Source organism: Oryctolagus cuniculus, chromosome 14, assembly GCF_051225735.1.
Source record: "Oryctolagus cuniculus isolate XC-2025 breed Fujian yellow rabbit chromosome 14, ASM5122573v1, whole genome shotgun sequence".
In the NCBI taxonomy this organism is placed as follows: domain Eukaryota; kingdom Metazoa; phylum Chordata; class Mammalia; order Lagomorpha; family Leporidae; genus Oryctolagus; species Oryctolagus cuniculus.
Window position 1 is genome coordinate 18,324,019 of NC_142880.1, and position 20,382 is coordinate 18,344,400.

General features: G+C 45.4%; 1 protein-coding gene across 6 annotated transcripts in view; it reads right to left on the reverse strand.

Annotated features, from left to right (window-relative positions):
• SPATA9 (spermatogenesis associated 9) overlaps positions 1–20,382 on the reverse strand; it is a 70,524-nt gene that overhangs the window by 34,762 nt on the left and 15,380 nt on the right. The gene's annotated exons all lie outside the window — the stretch shown is intronic.

Sequence of the window (20,382 nt, forward strand, 5' to 3'; positions counted from 1 at the left end):
GAGGGCCGAGCAGACGAAAGAACAGCGCAGGGTCCTGTGTCGTTCCTCCACGAAGAGGGGGAGCGACATAATGGTGCCGTGACTCGGATATGAAGCCTAGGCAGGGTTTAGTGTTGCTCCTCCATGAAGAGGGGGAGCGACATAATGGTGCCGTGACTCGGATATGAAGCCTAGGCAGGGCTTAGTGTCATTCCTCCATGAAGAGGGGGAGCGACATAATGGTGCCGTGACTCGGATATGAAGCCTAGGCAGGGTTTAGTGTCGTTCCTCCACGAAGAGGGGGAGCGACAAAATGATCCTGTTGTCTGTCCCCTGATGGGCCCTGGGAGGAACTTGATAGCATGTAGACTTGGTGGGCTGCCTGGTTATATTTTAGTGCACAGGAGTCAAGAGTTAACGAAAATCCTGTTCTGATTAAGGTGACTGCATTCCCCCCATCAGAGTGCCGGGGTCTCATGCTGGCTGGGGGTCCTGACTCCAGCTTCCTGCTTCTGTCCATCATGATCCTAATGCTTAGGTTAAGTATGCCCTTAACATTGGACAAGCACAACCCAGTGCCAGAAAGAACATCTGTCAGGAGGCCAATGCTGTGGCATGGTAGACTAAGCCTCCACCTGCAGCACCAGCATCCCATACAGGTGCCGGTTCAAGTCCTGGCTGTTCCACTTCTGATCCAGCTCCTTGCTAATGGCCTAGCAAAGAAGTGGAAAATGGCTTGAGTGCTTGGGCCCCTGCACCCACATCAGAGATCCAGAAGAAGTTCCTGGCTCCAGGCTTTGGCCTGGCCCAGCCCTGGCCATTGTGGCCATCTGGGGAGTAAACCAGCAAATGGAAGACCTCTCTCTGTGTCTCTCCCTCTTTCTGTCTGTAACTCTGCCTCTCAAATAAATAAATCTTTAAAGAAAAAAATCAGTCAGGAAGTGATGAACACACACACATACACACACACACACAGGGTGTCTGTAAGGCTTTGAAACACTTTATCCTGATCCTATCAGGGAGGCTGTGGTGATGGTTCAAGTAATTAGGTCCCTGCTCTGTGGCACAGCAGGTTAAAGCCCTGGCCTGAAGCGCCAGCATCCCATATGGGTGCCGGTTCTAGTCCAGCTGCTCCACTTCTGATCTAGCTCTATGCTATGGCCTAGGAAAGCAGTAGAAGATGGCCCAAACCCTTGAGCCCCTGCACTCATGGGGGAGACCTGGAGGAAGCTCCTGGCTCCTGGCTTCGGATCGGTGCAGCTCCGGCCATTGCAGCCATCTGGGGAGTGAACCAGCAGATGGGAGACCTCTCTCTCTGTCTCTACGTCTCTCTGTAACTCTGTCTTTCAAATAAATAAAATAAATCTTTAAAAAAAAAAAGGTCCCTGTCACCCACACATGGAGATCTGGATTGAGTTCCCAGTCCCCAACTTTGGCTTGGCCCAGCCTCAGTCATCGTGGGCATTTGGAAGTGACAGTGGATGGAACTCTCTCTCTGTCTCTATCATCTATCTCCATCTCTCTCTCTCTCTTAAATAAACAAAATTTAAAACTAAAAGAAAAATGTTTTTCATGCTAATATTTGCCACACTTAAAGCAAAACTGCTTCAGTCTGTGTGCTTAAAAAATCCTTTTGACTCTTCCATAATGACCCTCTCCATGATAGGGAATTATTAAAACAAACAAACAAACAAACAAACAGGAGGTGATAGAGTAAGAAAATTCCACTCTGCCACACTTTTTGTTTATTTTATATTTGTGATCCAATCCAATAACATTTTGGTTTCTACTGAGTTATATTTCATGCCTCTATCCTTATACAGCTTTTATTATTTCAGATAATAAAGTTAGACAAAAATAGCAATTGCTACCAATATGAAGGGTACTTCAAAAAGCTCCTGGAAAATACAATTAAAGGTATGAGTTTGTTTTGTGTAAATTTTTTGTTGACAATTTATGGAAAATGAATATTATGAAAAACTATGCATGAATTTAAAAATCAATTTTGCACCAAAATAAATTTTTAATTCCTTTTTTCATGAACATTTTGAAGTACTCTTGCATACTAATAATACCAGTATCACTTGTCACCCTTCAAATAAATGGAAAAATCCTCAACAATATTTTTATAAAGATCAGGAATGTGAATTTGTATAAAGACAGTGAATTCTGGAAATAATTCAAAGTTCAAATGATTGGTGACCCAAGACAATGGAAGATATTCTGTTCATTGTGCTTGTGAAATGTACATATCAATGTGTGATAAGTGTACATCCAGGACGTGTATGTGTATAGGTCACATGTGACAAAAATGGCATTTCATAGTGACATAAAAATATTTTAATCAACAGTAGTAAAGCAACTGGATATTTAGATGGATGAAAATACTCACCTGACGCCGGCGCCGTGGCTCACTAGGCTAATCCTCCACCTTGCGGCGCCGGCACACCGGGTTCTAGTCCTGGTCGGGGCGCCGGATTCTGTCCCGGTTGCCCCTCTTCCAGGCCAGCTCTCTGCTGTGGCCAGGGAGTGCAGTGGAGGATGGCCCAGGTGCTTGGGCCCTGCACCCCATGGGAGACCAGGAGAAGCACCTGGTTCCTGCCATCAGATCAGCGCGGTGCGCCCGCTGCAGCGTGCTGGCTGCAGCAGCCATTGGAGGGTGAACCAATGGCAAAGGAAGACCTTTCTCTCTGTCTCTCTCTCTCACTGTCCACTCTGCCTGTCCAAAAAAAAAAAAAAAAAAATACCTATTAAAAATGAAATACAGGATGCTTGACAATTGTAAAATAATTATTTTTTAAAAAAGATTTATTTATTTATTTGAGAGGCAGAACTACAGAGAGAGGGAGAGAGACAGAAGTTTTCCATCTGTTGGTTCAAGAAACTAGAGTTAGGAATTGGAGCTGGAAATTGAACTCAGTTACTGGTGTGGGATGTAGGCATAATAACAGGTGTCTATATCGCTAGCCTAAATGCCCACCCTGGTTTTTCTTCTTTAATAATGAAAGTTCTCTATTTCTTTTACTTTATCCCATAGGGTTTCTTTTCTTTCTTTCTTTTTTTTTTTTCTTTTTTTTGGACAGGCAGAATGGACAGTGAGAGAGAGAGACAGAGAGAAAGGTCTTCCTTTTTGCCATTGGTTCACCCTCCAATGGCTGTCGCGGCCGGCGCACCGCGCTGATCCGATGGCAGGAGCCAGGTACTTATCCTGGTCTCCCATGGGGTGCAGGGCCCAAGCACTTGGGCCATCCTCCACTGCACTCCCTGGCCACAGCAGAGAGCTGGCCTGGAAGAGGGGCAACCGGGACAGAATCTGGCGCCCCGACCGGGACTAGAACCCGGTGTGCCGGTGCTGCAGGCGGAGGATTAGCCTAGTGAGCCGCGGTGCCGGCTATCCCATAGGGTTTCTAAAGACAACTCTTTCTCAGAGCTTCCTTTGATTTCTTTTTGCTCCAAGGCTTGTCTTTTTTTAAAATATATTTTATTTTATTTAATGAACATAAATTTCCAAAGTACAGCTTATGGATTACAATAGCTCCCCCCCCCCATAACTTCCCTCCCACCCACAACACTCCCCTCTCCCACTCCCTCTCCCCTTCCATTCACATCAAGATTAATTTTCAATTATCTTTATATACAGAAGATCAATTTAGCATATATTAAGTAAAGATTTCAACAGTTTGCACCCACACAGAAACACAAAGTGTAAAATACTATTTGAGTACTAGTTATAGCATTAAACACCTAAGAGTAATTGTGTATTAATTACAGAGTTCAACCAATAGTTTTAAGTAGAACATAAAAAATACTAAAAGGGTAAAGTATTATTTTTTTCTTTTTCTTTCTTTTTTGTTTGTTATATAGTTATTTTTTTATTTAATAAATGTGAATTTACAAAGTGCAACTTTTGTATTGTTGTGGCTTCCCCCTCCACCTCCCTCCCTCCCGTGGCCCTCCCCTCTCCCACTTCCTCTCTCATCCCGCCCTTCATCGAGTTTCATTTTCAATTACCTTCATATACTGAAGATCAACTTAGTATATACTAAGCAAGGATTTCAACAGGCTGCACTCACACAACTGCACAAGGTATAGGGTATTGTTCGACTAGTAGTGTTGTTTTTAAGTTTCATAGTAGAACACATTAAGGACAGAGATCCTACATGGGGAGCATGTACCCAGTGACTCCCGTTGTTGATTTAACAATTGGTACTCTTATTTATGACGTCAGCAATCACCCGAGACTCTTGCTATGAGCTGTCTAGGCTATGGAAGCCCCTTGAGTTCACCGACTCTGAACTTGTTTAATCAAGGCCATATCACAGTGGAGGTTCCTTCCTCCCTTCAGAGAAAGGCGCCTCCCTCCAAGGCTTATCTTAATTATATTTCATAATTCCCCAAAACTAATATTTGTGTACTTTAAAGTCTATTTAATTGGTGTTTACGTCAAAGAATTTGGCCTATAAAATTTCTACTTTCCTGAGTGTAGGGTTTCTTTGTGGCCAACTACATCAACAATGTTTCATCAACATCCTAAGTCATACAAAGGATAGTATGTCCTCTCATCAAAAAATGAAAAAAACAAAAAAAGTATAGGCTGAGTATATCAATTGTGCTACCCAGTTCTTATATAGCACATTAATTTTTGCCTAATAGCTCTATTACTGAAAAAAAGAAAAGCAAAAATTTTCCATAAATTGTACTTTTGCCAAGTTTTTCCTGCACTGTGCATTGTTTTCACGTGTACGGAGCACTAGCAGTGACACAGAGCCCAGGAACTCTCATTCACTGCATGAGCATGAAAACTGGCACAGCTAATCTGAAAAACAATTAGTATCACCAAGTACATCTGAAGATCCGCTGGCTAGGAACACCAATTTCGATCCTAGAACTGTCCCCACCGGTACCAGGAGACACGGAGCGGAATGTTCACTGCTGCACTCATTACAACAACAGGAAGTTGTAAGCAATCCAAATACCCACCAACTGTGGATTCATAAATAAATTATAACCTCCCCATCATGATTACAATTCAGCAATGAAGCTAAATGAAGTGTAACTATGTGCAACATCATGAAAACCCCACAGAAAAATAATGCTGAATCGTTTTGAGTGAGGAAAAGCAAAATACCAGGGGGAAGCAGAGCAAGCTAGCATTTATATAAAATTCCAAAGCATGACAATAATATTTTAGGAGTAAACGTGCACATAGTAAAAGTATAAAGAAACCACAAGAGAATAATAAACCTAAGATTCAGGACACTGTACTTTCCCCAAGGGAGGGATGCAGAGATGGCATTGGCCAATGGCACATTGAGGATTTGAAGGAAGCAGTCATGTTCTTTATCTAACACTCAGTATGTGCACATGTATCATTGTGCTATACTTTTATGCCTTATAATAATTTATAAACATATGTATCTACTCAATATTTAATAACAGAAACTACATGAAGCAGCCCCAGGAACAAACTGTTACACTGAAATCCTTCTTTCTCTTTTCAAATCTCATTTATCAAATTTGCAGCCATCACCATGCAGAAGGTTTCTGAGCAGCTAAGTGCCCTGATACAGTCCTTCCCCCTGGAAACAAGCTGTCTGTAAATGAAGAATGTCAAGAAAAGCAAATAAATGCTTCGTAAAGATATTGAAGCATTCTTGGTCTGTATTTTGTTTTGGCCTTTCATTACAAGTCTTGGATTTTTCTACGTAGGCTGAAACCTCTGCAGAGCATGACCAGAAATGTACTTTGTATTTCACGCGCTCACTTAGGGTCACAGAGTGTATAGCTTAATTACTTAGCTGCTTAAGCAAGTTCCCCGGGTCAAACCAATAATGCCCAGACACAATGAGGAAGAAAATGGGTTCTTTCGGGTAGCTTGACATGGCTGTTTCAAACACTAAAAATTAAAATGCCAAAAGACGCATCCCACCCTTCAGCGCCAGCACTGACAGCAAACGGAGGACATGTGTTTAGAGCCGAGACAAAGCATTCGTCCCTATGTGGGGATGTGTGTGCACTTGCCGTGAGGCTATGCTCCTCTGCACTCAGTAGCACAAAATCCTCCGAAATACTTCTAAGCATCACGTGGAGCCGAGGCAATGAGAGACAAACATAAAAACTCCCTGCCTTCTGCCTTGCTAGGGCAGGTGGTTCCGAAATCACTGGAAATGAATTGAAGCTGCTTCTTTGAATTTGCAATTCAACATGAAAATTTTACCAACTCGAGACCCCATCAGCCTGGAGACAGCACTGAAGGAACCGATGGAGCCAATGAAATAGTAATGAAACCACATCACTGAAGGCTGACAATCGAGCATTTAATGTGCTGAGTGTTCCTGCAATTTTTAAATGAAGTATTCCGAGATATGTGATGAATATGCGGTATAGCCTATTCTTAGAAGTCTTGATACCACATCCACTGTACATGAACATACGCAAAGTCCATTGTATTTCTATACATGTTTCTGTAAAATTTTATTTGTAAAGATTGGAATTATAGAGAGGCAGAGACACACAGAGAGAAAGAGAGTGAGAGAGAGAGAGGTCTTCCATCCACTGGTTCCCTCTCCAGATGGTCACAATGACTAGAGCTGCGCTGATCCGAAGCCAGGAGCCAGGAGTTTCTTCTGGGTCTCCTATGCAGGTGCAGGGGCCCAAGGACTTGAGCCATCTTCTGCTGCTTTTGCAGGCCATAGCAGAGAGCTGGACTGGAAGTGGAACAGCCAGGACTCGAACCGGTGCCCATATGGGATGTCGGCACTGCAGGTGGCAGATTTACCAGCTATGCTATAGTGCTGGACCCAACATTTCTGTATTTTATATATATTTTTTGACAGGCAGAGTGGACAGTGAGAGAGAGAGAGAGAGAGAGAGAGAAAGGTCTTCCTTTTTCCTATGGTTTACCCCCCCAAGTGGCCGTTGCAGCCGGTGCGCTGTGGCCAGCGCACTGCGCTGATCCAAAGCCAGGAGCCAGGTGCTTCTCCTGGTCTCCCATGTGGGTGCAGGGCCCAAAGAACTGGGCCATCCTCCACTGCACTCCCGGGCCACAGCAGAGAGCTGGCCTGGAAGAGGAGCAACCGGGACAGAATCCGGCGCCCTGACCGGGACTAGAACCCGGTGTGCCGGCGCCGCAAGGCGGAGGATTAGCCTAGTGAGCCGTGGCGCCAGCCACATTTCTGTATTTTATAATGCTGTTGGAACTGTTGGAAATACTTGGGGAGAAAGAAATGCTTGGGGAGAAAGAGTGGATAGGAATGAATAATGATGAAAATAAGACACATATGATCAGCTCTTGAGTAAGGCCCTGTATCTTACCCCGTGGAAGGCTAGGATTTGTATTTAAGAACAATAGTTCTGAAAGACTTTGTTCTCAAACGCCTGTTTATACCCTTGCATATTACTGAGAATTGCAAACAGCATTTGTTTTGGTGAGTCACGTTTACTGATAATCACTTCATAGCATTTAACACTTAGAGGGTTAGGATGTGGCAGGCAGCCTGCTGGATGGCCCCTGACAGTCACACCTCCTGGGATCCATGCCCTGTGTAATCTCTGTCCCTTCAGTGGGAGTTGCACTTACTGACTCTCTCCAAAAATCAACAGGCAGCAGGGGCAGGCGCCTGGCTTAATGGCTGAGATGCCAGCACACGTGTCCCACATCCCAATACCAGGTGTGGATTCCCAGCTCCAACTCCTAACTTCAGTTGCCTGCTAATGCACCCTGGGAGGCAGCAGGTGATAGCTCAAGTTCTTGGCTCCCTAACACCCACCTGGGAGACCTGGATGAAGTTCCAGGCTCCTGGCTTTGGCCTGGCCCAACCCAGACTGTCAGGGGCATTTGGTGAGTGAACCTGAACCAGCACAACCTGTGTGTCTCTGCCTGTCAAATAAATAAAAGATATTTTAAGAGAATACAACAGAAATGATGGGATGTCACGTCTGAGATTAAATTTTCAACAGTCTCTCTCTCTCTCCCTGAGGGAAGCCAGCTGTCATGTTCGGAGCTGCTATATGGAGAGACCCACATGGCAAGGAACCAATGTCTCTGACCAATAGCAGTGAGGAGCTGAGCCTGCTGAGAGCCACACGAGACAGCCTGCAGGCAGGCCCTCACTCAGCCAAGCCTTCAGGGGCCAGAGCCCCATGGACACCTGACTGCAGCCTGGGAGGGACCCTGCATCACAGCAGCCACTGAGCTGCGCCTGGATTCCTGACCCCACCAATGAAAAGGGAATGTTTACTCTGTTAAGCTGCTAAATGTGGGGGTGATTTGTCACATAGCAACAGAACACTAATATATATATATATGTATATATATATATATATTTTTGACAGGCAGAGTGGATAGTGAGAGAGAGAGACAGAGAGGTCTTCCTTTTGCCGCTGGTTCACCCTCCAATGGCTGCCACAAGCCAGTGCGCTGCGGCTGGTGCACTGCGCTGATCCGAAGGCAGGAGCCAGGTGCTTCTCCTGGTCTCCCATGGGGTGCAGGGCCCAAGCACTTGGGCCATCCTCCACTGCACTCCCGGGCCACAGCAGAGAGCTGGCCTGGAAGAGAAGCAACCGGGACAGAATCCTGCACCCCGACCGGGACTAGAACCTGGTGTGCCGGCGCCACTAGGTGGAGGATTAGCCTATTGAGCCGCGGTGCCGGCCAGAACACTAATATATTAAAAATCACAATAACCTTTTCTATGAAAATAACTATATTCTCCAAAATGAAAACTGTAGTGAGCACCGTGGGATTGTTTTTATATTTGCAACTCTCTTCAATACCTAGTTTTACAAAAGACATTTGGTTTCTTGTACCTGCTTCTAAATTTAATCTGTTGCAGTGTGCTATTTTGGTGGAAATACAAAAATAAAATCCTACCTTGAAGAGACACATAGTTTTAAAGGAAGGAGTGCTGTAATGGTCCTTCTGGCTCAACGTGGATCTTCTTCTCTGACCCTGTTTCTGCAGTCAACATGTGATAGTTTCTTAGAAGTTGGCTTTAGGGGCTGGCGCTGTGGTATAGTGGGTAAAGCAGCCACCTGCATTGTTGGCATCCCATGTGCGTGCCAGTTTGGATCCCGGCTGCTCCACTTCTGATCCAGCTCTCTGCTATGGCTTGGGAAAGCAGTAGAAGATGGCCCAAGTTCTTGGCCCGTGTGCAGGGTGGGAAGAAGAAGCTCCTGGCTCCTGGCTTCAGATCGGTGCAGCTCTGGCTGTTGTGGCCATCTGGGGAGTGAACCAGCAGATGGAGGACCTCTCTCTTTCTCTCCTCTCTCTCTCCTCTCTCTCTCTCTCTCTCTCTCTCTCTCTCTCTGCCTCTACCTCTCTGTAACTCTGCCTTTCAAATGAATAAATAAATATTTTTTAAAAAAGTTGGCTATAATATGGAAGCCATGTCAGCAAACATTTCATACTCTATTGGATTAAAGTTTAATTAAAGTTTATTGGTCTACCCTGCACTTTGAATTGCTCTTCCTACATGATTTTGTAACATTTTGCTTTGATTACTTGGATAATATTGGCTTTCTGAGTTATGCAGATCTTTCATTGACAATACAACTCTCCTGAAAACAAAATAAAATTAAAAAACCTTTGGGGATGGACCTAACCCTTAAGATCTCAATTACGAGGTCATATCTCATCTTGAAGTGCCTGAGTTTTCTTCCCAGCTCCAGATCCCAATTCCAGCTTCCTGCCAATGCAGCCCCCGGAGAAGCAGTGGCAGTAAGCCAAGCAGTGGGGTCTCTGCCACCCATGTAGGAGACCAGGATTGAGTTCCCAACTTCTGGCTTCAGGCCAGGCCCAGCCTTGGCCAATGCAGGCATTTGGGGTAGTGAATCAGTGGATGAAAGATCTCTCTGTGTCTGTCTCTACCTCTCACTCTACTGTTTTGCCTTTCAATGAAATAAAAATAGGTAAATAAACATAAAAAAAATAAACAGAAATGCAGTAGGAGTTTCCAGCAGGGTAACATGGGACAGTCACCTTGGGCTCCTTGCCACCCCCATGGGCACCAAGGCCAGTCACAATGCTGTAGCTAAGGAAGAGCTCGGTTCATCTGTCCCTTTCTCCACCCCTCTCACAGCTTTGGGAAGCTCCAAAGCAGCCAATCAGGGAAGAGCAGCAGCTGAGCAAAGCACCCTCCCTCCTCCACTGAACACTCCCAGGCCTGGATGGAAGATTCTCTCTCTCTCTCTCTCTCTCTCTCTCCCTGCCTTTAAATAAATAAATGAATCACTTTTAAATTTATTCAAGAGAAAGAGAGTGACAGAGTCAGACAGATGGACAGAGTTCCTAACATCAGCTCATTTCCCAAATGCCCACAATGGCCCAAGACTGGGCCAGGCTGAAGGTGCGAGCTGGGAATTCAAGCCAGGTCTGCTGTGTGGATGGGAGGGGTCCACGCACTCAAGCCATCACCTGCTGCCTCCCAGGGTGTGCATTAGCAGGAAGCTGGAGTCAGGAGCAGGAGCTGAGTACTAAATCCAGTTGCTCCAATTTGGGACACAGACATCTCAACCAGCGTTTTTATTGTTTATTTTAATTTGATTTTCTATCTATCTGAAAGGCAGGAGGAAGACAGAGAAAGAGATCCCCAATTGCTGGTTCATTCTCAAATGCCCAGGTTGAAGCCAGGAGCATGGAACTCAATCCAGGTTCCCACGTGGGTGGCAAAGATGCAACTACTTGAGCCATAACTTGCTGCCTCCCAGGATGCACAGTAGCAGGGAGCTGGAATGAGGAGCAGAGACAGGTCTCAGACCCTGACACTCCGGTGTGGGATGCAGGCATTCCAGAGGGTGTCTTAGCCGCTAAGCCAAGCTTCTGTCCCAGTTTAACTTTTAAAAGCTTGGTTAGATGGGAAAATGGTAGAAACAGGAGAAATATAGAAATTGGCAGAGGGAACTACAGTTTTAATAATCTGGGATTACTTTGAAACTTACTGTATATGGGTGAAATGGTCTGTTTTCCCATGCAATTATTGTTTATAGCCATAGTCCCAGTAGAGTCTTTTTGTATTTTACTTCTTAAATTTCTTGTTTGGTGAAGCATTGAGTCTTTTTTACTATAATGTAAATTTAAAAGATGCTATCTAAAAAACAAGGAAGGAAGGAAGGAAGGGAGGGAGGGAGGAAGGAAGGGAGGGAGAAAGGAAAGAAGGAAGAAAAAAAAGAGAAAGAAAAGAAGGGGAGGTGGGAATATCATTATATTAGAATTGTATCTATGAGCGGCTGGTGCTATGGCACAGTGGGTTAAAGCCCCGGTCTGCAGCATCAGCATCCCACATGGGCACTGGGTCAAGTCCTGGCTGCTCTACTTCTGATCCAGCTCTCTGCTATGGCCTAGGAAAGCAGTAGAAGATGGCCCAAGTCCTTGGGCCCCTGCACCCATGTGGGAGACCAGGAAGAAGCTCCTGGCTCCTGGCTTTGGATTAGTCCAGCTCTGGCTGTTGCAGACATCTGGGGAGTAAACCAGTGGATGGAAGACCTCTCTCTCTCTCTCTCTCTCTCTCTCTCTCTCTCTCTCTCTTTCTCTCTCTGCCTCTGCCTCCACCTCTCGGTAATTCTGCCTTTCAAATAAATAAATAAATCTTTAAAATTTAAAAATTTTAAAAATGAATGATCAGAAAAGATAAAAAAAGAAGTTGGCAGGGTGAGCAGATTGGGTGAGTGGGAGCAGCAGCAAGAAGTACTAGTTTTGTTTTGTTATGCTTTGACATTTTAAAAATGTATTTGAAAGGCAGAAAGATACACAGAGAGACAGACTGCGACAGAGATCTTCCACTCACTGGTTCACCTCCCAAATGTACACAATATCCAGGGCTGGGCCAAGCTGAAGCCAGGAGCCAGCAACTTCATCCTGGTCTCCCACATGCATGGCGGGGACCCAAGTACTTGAGCTACTACTGCCGCCCATGCTGCCCATTAGCAGAAAGCTAGAAACAGAGCAAGACTCAAACCTAGGCACTTTGATTGGGGACATGAGCATTCCAATTGGCGTCTTAATCATTACACCAAGAGCCAGCACTGTGGCATAGCAGGCTAAGCCTCATACAGGTGCAGGTTTGTGTCCAAGCTGCTCCTCTTCCGATCCAGCTCCCTGCTGTGGCCTGGGATAGCAGCGGAAGATGGCCCAAGTGCTTGGGCCTCTGCACCCACTTGGGAGACCAGGAAGAAGCTCCTGGCTCCTGGCTATGGATTGCGAAGTTGCAGCCAACTAGGGAGTGAACCAGTGGGTGGAAGACCCCACCCTCCCACACCCCGCTTCTCCTCTGTAACTCTTTCAAACAAAAAAATAAATCTAAAAAAAAAAGACTTGGGGTTTGAATGGAACACCTGGGCTGATTCTAGTCCCGGTCGGGGTGCCAGATTCTGTCCCGGTTGCTCATCTTCCAGTCCAGCTCTCTGCTGTGGTCCGGGAGTGCAGTGGAGGATGGCCCAAGTGCTTGGGTCCTGCACCCACATGGGAGATCAGGAGAAGCACCTGGCTCCTGGCTTCAGATCGGCGCAGTGCTGGCCGTAGCAGCCATTTGGGGGGTGAACCAACGAAGGAAGACCTTTCTCTCTGTCTGTCTCTCTCACTGTCTAACTCTGCCTGTCAAAAAAAAAAAAATAATAATAATAACACCCTTCACCCAGGATCCCCCTGTGACATCTCACACAACTCCAGCAAAACATCAAAACCAGGAACGTGGCCCTGTGTGACCAGTGAATTTATCCAGATCTTAGCAGCTTTCCACTCACTCACCTGCGTGCATGTATGTGTACTATATGTATTACATAGATTCCTGAAATCCTTCATTTGTTAAAATATTTGCTTTTCCCTCACTTGCGTTGCTTATATGATATGAAGAATTGACACCACTGATCAGAAGTGGAACAGCTGGGTTTCGAACCGATGCCCATATGGGAAGCCAGCACTGCAGGCAGCAGCTTTATCCACTATGCCACAGCACCAGCCCCACCACAGGAATTTTTGAAATGGGATGGGGGTGGCATTGTAGCACAGCAGGTTAAGCCACTGCTTGGGATGTCTGTGTCCCATATCAGCATGCTCTAACTCCTGGCTACTCCGCTTCAGATTCGGCTCCCTCCTAATGTGCTTGGGAGGGAGCAAATGATGGTGCAATTACCTGAGTTCCTGCCACTCACATGGGAGACCCAGATGGAGTTCCTGGCTCCTGACTTCCACCAGTCCACAGCTTCAGCCTGGCCCAGGTGTTGCAGCCATTTGGGGAGTGAACCAGTGGGTAGAAGATTCTCTCTCTCTCTCAGGTAAATAAATCTTTAAAAATACTGTCTTTAAAAAATAAATAAAAAGAAACTATTTTGTGTGGTTTACCGACACTCCCCAATGTTCAAGCAGCCAACTACAGCCAAGTCATAAAGATTTTTAAATGTTTAATTACAGGAACTGATAAACATCTTGCATTATTGACGAAGTTAAGCTGTGTTCTTCTAAGACCTCTCACTAGTCACTTGCTGTTCCCAAAGCTGCTTGTCAGTCCAGCGTTTCCACAGTGCTTCATAACCCTGAAATCCTACAGCTCTATATTTCCATTTCTTATGTCCCTTGGTCTTTGATGCAAAGCGAAACATCTGGCAGCTGCATTTGTTCCCTAGAGTCAGGGTCAGCCTCTTACCTTATCAGGCCCCAGGGAGGGGGTCAATGGGGCACAGCCCACCCCTGTCTTGCAAGATATGGAACACAGCTTCCAAAGGACATGGCTTTCTCAAAAAGACTCGCATACTCAGGTCAGTAGAGAATAAACTAATGAGGACTTGTTCTAACACAAATAGCTCCCAGGCTGTGAATGAAGGCATGTTTACCCCACCGTCTTTAACAACTTAAGGGAAACATCATGACCCATTTCTATCCTGGCAGCATGGGCCACATTAGCATTGAGTTTCACTCCTACTCAGTTGGGTCCAAATTAGTGAAACTTTGATCTGGGTTAGCCAAGGAGGAAGCATTTCTGCCTGGGAAGAAACCAGTGTTGGGCCCATGGCCAAGAAAATTATTTGTAAACTGGATCCCCCACCCTGCAAAGGCCTGTCGTTCGTTTCCTGAAAACAGTAAAAGCTTTTGCACTTGGAGAAAATGTTCGAAGAACCCTGAAAGTGAGACCAGTGACAGAGTAAATATTTGCAGGCAGAGAAAACACCAGTTGGGGAAAGTTTCCATGAGACGTAGACTTTGGACAACAGTTATGGTAGAAAGCTTGATGGGCTTCATTTGTTTGACATGTTGACAGTGACACACAGCAATAGCAAAGCTGGATTTCTAATCCAGGAATGTTCTAGAAAAACAAGAGCAGACTAAAGCACTCCATGATGCTGCGTTCGCTGAACTGAAGTTAATGGAGTATGCGTAGCTACTTAAAGGGCTGGCCAGAAGCCTGCTCCCCTGTAAGCTGTACTGGCAGTTCCAGTCCCCGAGATCAAGATTGTCCCAGGGGAAAACTAAAGAGCACTTAGTCCTTGCCTTCTCTCCATGGGGTACAAAACATTAAACAATAAAACTCAGCGGTACAAAGAAAACTGTGGAAAAACCAACACAGACCTCTATTTTCATGTTACCTCCACGTTGCTGGTAGAGTCTCAGCCGGCTCTGGGCTCTAGAAGCAGCTTGCTCTCATGTTTAAGGAAACACACCTGCAGGTGGGTGCTGTGGTGCAATGGGTTAGACCACTACACTGGATGCCTACGTCTCATGTTTGAGTGCTGGTTCAAGCCCTGGCTACTCCACTTCTGATCCAGCTTCCTGCTAATGCGCACCTTGGAAGGCAGCCAATGATGACTCAAGCCATTCACACAGGACAACTGAAGGGAGTTCCAGGCTCCTGTGTGGGCCAGCTTGGGTGTTGCAGGCATTTGGGGAGTGAACCGCTGGATGGAAAATCTCTCTCTTTCTCCTTCCTTCCTCCCTCTCTCTTTCAAGTACATGAAAATAACTATTAAAGACAAATAGAAGTCTTTAAAAAAATTAAAAATGAAGAAGCACCCTCATTGGGAAGACCCATCAAGGGTATACACGTGGAGACCACTGGCTAGAATCCCACAAGCCACCAACTCTGGCATGGAGGCTGGACCTCCCCACTGCACACAAACTCCAGGGATTAGGTGACTCCCTTATCCCCAGCTGCTGAGGGGCAGAAGTGAGAGAAGAACCAAGGCTGTCTGACTCAAAAAGGTCCTCCTCTTCGGCATGCTACACTACTTCTAGAAATCGCTCCTGGAGTAGAGCCTCTATCAACAGCATTTGTTATTCCATCTATGTCTTCCCTGTAAAGCACCATTGGCATTAAACCTGATATCTTATTCATTCAATTAAATCAAACTGCATGTTTGGACATTACTTTCTATTCTTTTGGTACAGGAAAGTTAAACTTAAGTATAAATAGGGGAAATAGCATTTGCATCACATTTAGCAGAGGTCTAAACCCTTGCTTCATGTGAAATTCATAAATAAACACATAAATATGCCAAACTGGGGAATGTAGCAAAAACATACCCAGGCAATCCCAAAGGATTCCTTCATTTATTGAAAACAGATCTTTCCTGGATGTCCATCTAGCCTGCACTGTGCTATGTTAAGGACAGAATCAGAGATAAGAAAAGAACAGAATGAAGTAATCAATGACTTCATGCCATGCTGTTACAGAATTTAGCCTAATTTCACTTTGTAAAAATATATGTGCCTACAGACATAAAAATATCTGAAGCACAAATATCAAGTCATAGGTGGTTGGACTGGTTTATTTGAAATTTATCAAGTAATGAACATGTATTTCTTTTGTCATGAAACTTTAAAAAAAACTAAAAACTTATAGCCTGAAATTATTCAATGTCTCATTTATTGTCTAGATTTTGTGATAATAAAAACACACTTCCCTTATCCAAAGGAAGACAGATTTCAATACAAGTGGATTTCTTCCTTCCTCTTGTACCACTACAATGCCACTTCCTATTTCCTATCCACAAACGCTGATGACCGACACGCACGTGGAGAGAGACACATGGACACGAGAGGGTCTCCTGCACAGCAGACGTATGTGCACACATATGGAAACACGCACAGTCTTACAGGCTCACTAGAACTTAGGCTTCAGTGAGAGTCTGCCCGAGACCTGACGGCTGCACATGGAAATGGCTTTCATTTGGCAAAGTAGCCAAGGTGCTGCTTGGCAAATTCGCATCCCATAGTGGTGTGCCAGATCCTCTGCCTCCAGTTTCCTGCTTCCCTGGGAGGCAGCCCGCTGAAGTACGTGGGTCCCTGGCACCCATGCGGGCGATCTGGATGGCACTGCAAATTCTTGGCTTCTCTTTTGGCCGAGCCCTGGCTGTTCAAGCAGTTGGAGAGTGAACTAGAGGATAGAAGATTTTTCTCTCTTTCAAATAAAATGAAAACAAAAACTCAACAGTGGGCAAGAACTCAGTTTTTAAAATAAGAAAAAGTAAATTTCTCCAGTTCGTTGTCCACACGCAGCCCTTGACTGCCATGTTTTTTATAGTGAAATGTACACATTCTTCTAGCAGGAAAACAACTTTCTGACTGACCTTTCCTGGAACAGGCGACAGACACGTGACCACAGCAGCTGCCGGTCTGAGGAGATGGCAAAGAGCTTTGTTCAGTCCATACGGACTGATATAGACTAGTTGATAGGCAGGAGTGATTTTTTTTACTTAATTTAAAAACATTATTTTAAAGGTCAAGTATAGACTGCAACCAGTTGTTTAAAGGAAGCAGCTTTTTTTTAAAAAAAAAAAGATTTATTTATTTTTATTTGAAAGTCAGAGTTACACAAAGAGAGAAGAGGGAGAGAGAGAGAGAGAGAGAGAGAGAGAGAGGTCTTCCATCTGCTGGTTCACTCCCCAGTTGGCCACAATGGCCAGAGCTGTGCCAATCTGAAGCCAGAAGCCAGGAGCTTCCTCTGGGTCTCCTATATGGGTGATCCAAGGACTCGGGCCATCTTCTACTGCTTTCCTAGGCCATAGCAGAGAGTTGGATGGGAAGTGCAGCAGCCAGGTCTTCAACTGGTGCCCAAATGGGATGTGGGTGCTCAGGCCAGGGTGTTAACCTGCTGCGCCACAGCACTGGCCCCATAGCTTTATCTTAAATATGGATACTAGTAATTTAATTGTCCAGTAGATATAAAAGGCAACTCCCACAATTGTTCCATGTAAATAATATTTTTGGTCCATTTGTACTACTATAAGAAAATACCTAAAATGAGTCAATTATGAAGAAATTTATTTCCCACAGTTCTGGAAGTTGGGAAGTTCAAGGCCAAGACACCACATTTGGTGGCTGGTGAGGGCCCAGCATCTAATTCCAAGAGGGCACCCTTGTTGCTGCACTCTCCAGAGGGAGGCAGAGAAAGAGGAGCCCTCACCTGGCAGAAGGGACCCAAGGTCAAAGGAGGATGCCCTTGAACCCCAAGCCCTTTTATAAGGGCATCAAGTCCGTTTATGAGGGCAGAGTTCTGTGACTGAATCAGGCCCCGGAGATCACAGCCCTTAATGCTGCTGTGTTGGAGATTCATCTCTGGGGGGGACACCAGCGCTGAACACAGCTGTACAATTAAACACTTCACTCACGAGAGCCAACACGGCCACACTAGTGACTGTCAGTGACTACTCTGAAGGATGACTTAACAGTTTAGAGTCAAGGCCGAATTCTCTGATGCTCAGCCTTACAGTGTTACACCTGTGTATATAGCTAAGCTATTACGATTTTTCTTTAAAGGTCCAATGAAAGTTAACTGGTAATAATGCTGATGAAGTGCATTTCTATGATGTAACTTCTTTTAAATAGGTTTATTTTGGCTCACTTTTTTTTTTTAAAGATTTATTTATTTATTTGAAAGGCAGATTTATAGAGAGGCAGAGGCAGAGAGAAAGAGAGAGAGAGGTCTTCCATCCACTGGTTCACTCCCTAGATGGTCACAATGACTGGAGCTGGGCCGATCCTAAGCCAGGAGCCCGGAACTTCATCAGGGTCTCCCACACAGGTGCAGGGGCCCAAGCACTTGGACCATCCTGTACTGCTTCCCCAGGCCATAGCAGAGAGCTGGATCAGAAGTGGAGCAGCCAAGACTCACCCTGGCGCCTATATAGGATACCGGCACTGCAGGCAGCAGCTTTACCCGCTACACCACAGCGCCCACCCCTCCACAATGTAACTTCTTAAAAAGAAAGTGAACTGAAAGTTTGTGGCAGACCTTCTTGAAACCCAGCTCTAGACACTGACTTGAATGATTATAGGCTAGATTGAATTTCTGTGCAATCTAAATTACTCAGTGTTTTTACTTCAATGTTAGAAGCCATTTCATCTGAATGATTTTTTAACAGCTGAGAAGGAATACAGAAACCTGAACTGAACCTTAAACCATTAAGAGCTGGTCAAAACCTGTCTCAAGAACACTCTGTTTCTAGTGTTTGCCCATGATTTTTATTCAAATATAAATAGTTTATGATTTCTATTACTCAGAAACCTCCACAGATTTTCTTTTGTGCTACTCCAAAGGGATTAGCCTATCTCTTGACTTCTACTTCTGCAAGGAAAGGATACAGGGAGGGAGAAAAGGAGGAAGGGCGACATATTCCCTACTATGTTCAGGGGCTCAGAGAATCCGGAAACACATCCTTGGACCTCTTCCCACCTCCAGCAAAGAAGAAAAAGGGGAAAAGAAAGAAGAGAAAAGGAAAGGAAAGCCATGCCCACGCTTTTTTCGAGGTTTATCAATGACAGGTCCTCTGGAGACCCATTTAATGGAATGGTGCTATGAAGTCTTCCAGAATAAAGGCTCGGTACCTTCCTGGAGGACCTACCCAGCAGCTAATGTCATCAGAAAGGGAAATTAATTTGTTTCTTGTTCATCCCTCGTATCATTTAAATAAACTCTTAAATTCTATTTTTTTTTCAGTAACTGGAAAGAGGAACATTTCCCTGCTTTGCAGCCTTACCTACAGAAACTCTGAGGACATCACTCAAACTTTCAGTGGTATTTTTAATTACACATGCACATGCCACACACACACAAATCTTGTATGTAAAGAATATAGACTTTTTGCTTAGTGTGGGGAGCAACTGGGAGCAACTCGGACTAGACTAAGTTACTGGAATTAAGACTTATTCTATGCATCTGCTTTCCCACAATATGGCGCTGGGAGAGGAGGAAACAGCTTCTACTCAGCTGCCTCCAGTTCAACCAATAAACAGCAGGACCTGCTCCTGATTGGAGCAGAGCAGCGTACTCGGCGTGTGGGTAGCAGAGTTGGGATTGGCGGAGGAGGACTATAAAGGAGGAGAGAGACAACATGCACCAGGAACATCTATCTGAAGGAACACCTGAGCAGCCCCCGAGAGAGCCGGCCGGCGGTGTGCCGCTCCCCTGCGGAAGTGGGGAAAGTGGCAGGGGGAACCGCCCCTCCACGGAGGTGGAGGGACGGTAGCCAACCCGGGAAGAACCAGCAGCAAACCCGGGGAGGGCCGAGCAGACGAAAGAACAACGCAGGGTCTTGTGTCGTTCCTCCATGAAGAGGGGGAGCGACACTTAGTATTTCTGCTTCACAGTTACAGATCACTGAGAGCAGGAACAAGTCTTATCAAGATTTTTTGATAACGCAACAATGTAGGTTTGGTCTTGCCTTTGGTTGGTAGGATGGCTAATGGTATGTGTCAGTTTGGTTGGGTCATGGTGCCCATATATTTGATTAAACACTAACCTGGATGTTTCCGTGGGGGTATTTTTAGATGAGACTGTCACATAAATCAGTGATCAGTGGATTTTGAATAAAAAAAATTACCCTTCATGACATGGGGTTGGGTGGGGGGGGCTCGCACAATACGTCGAAGGCCTTAAAGACTGAATTCCCCCTAAGCAAGAAGCAATTCAGCCAGCAGATAACCTTTGCACTCCAGCCATGACTCTTCCCTCCATCTCCACCCTCCCAGTCTATCCTGCACATTTGGGATTGCTTGAGTCTCTACTATCATCTGAGCCAACTCCTTAAAACAGCTTTCTCTCTGTGCATGCGCACATTTGTGGTTGGTTCTGTTTCTCTGGAGAACCCTGACTAATACAGTTGGGACAGCCCAGCTGGCCTCGGTGACTCAGCAGGGGGGGATCCAGGCAGGGGAAAGCTCCTGTCCCATTCTAGTCCCTCTGTTCTCACCACGGACTAAACCCAGCTGGAAGCTTGTCGGTATAGCTCATCCAGCCTGCCTTCCCAGGAGGCAGAGTAGGGTGGAGAGAAGAGTGAGCCCGGAAGACCACAGAGAGTTAAACCCATCAAGGAAAGCTGGGAAATTATCATCATGAAATTGAGGATGGTGGCCTCCTGGAGAGCGGTGAGAAGGTCAATTGGGAAGGAACACAGGGGCAGGCTTACTTCCTTGATCTG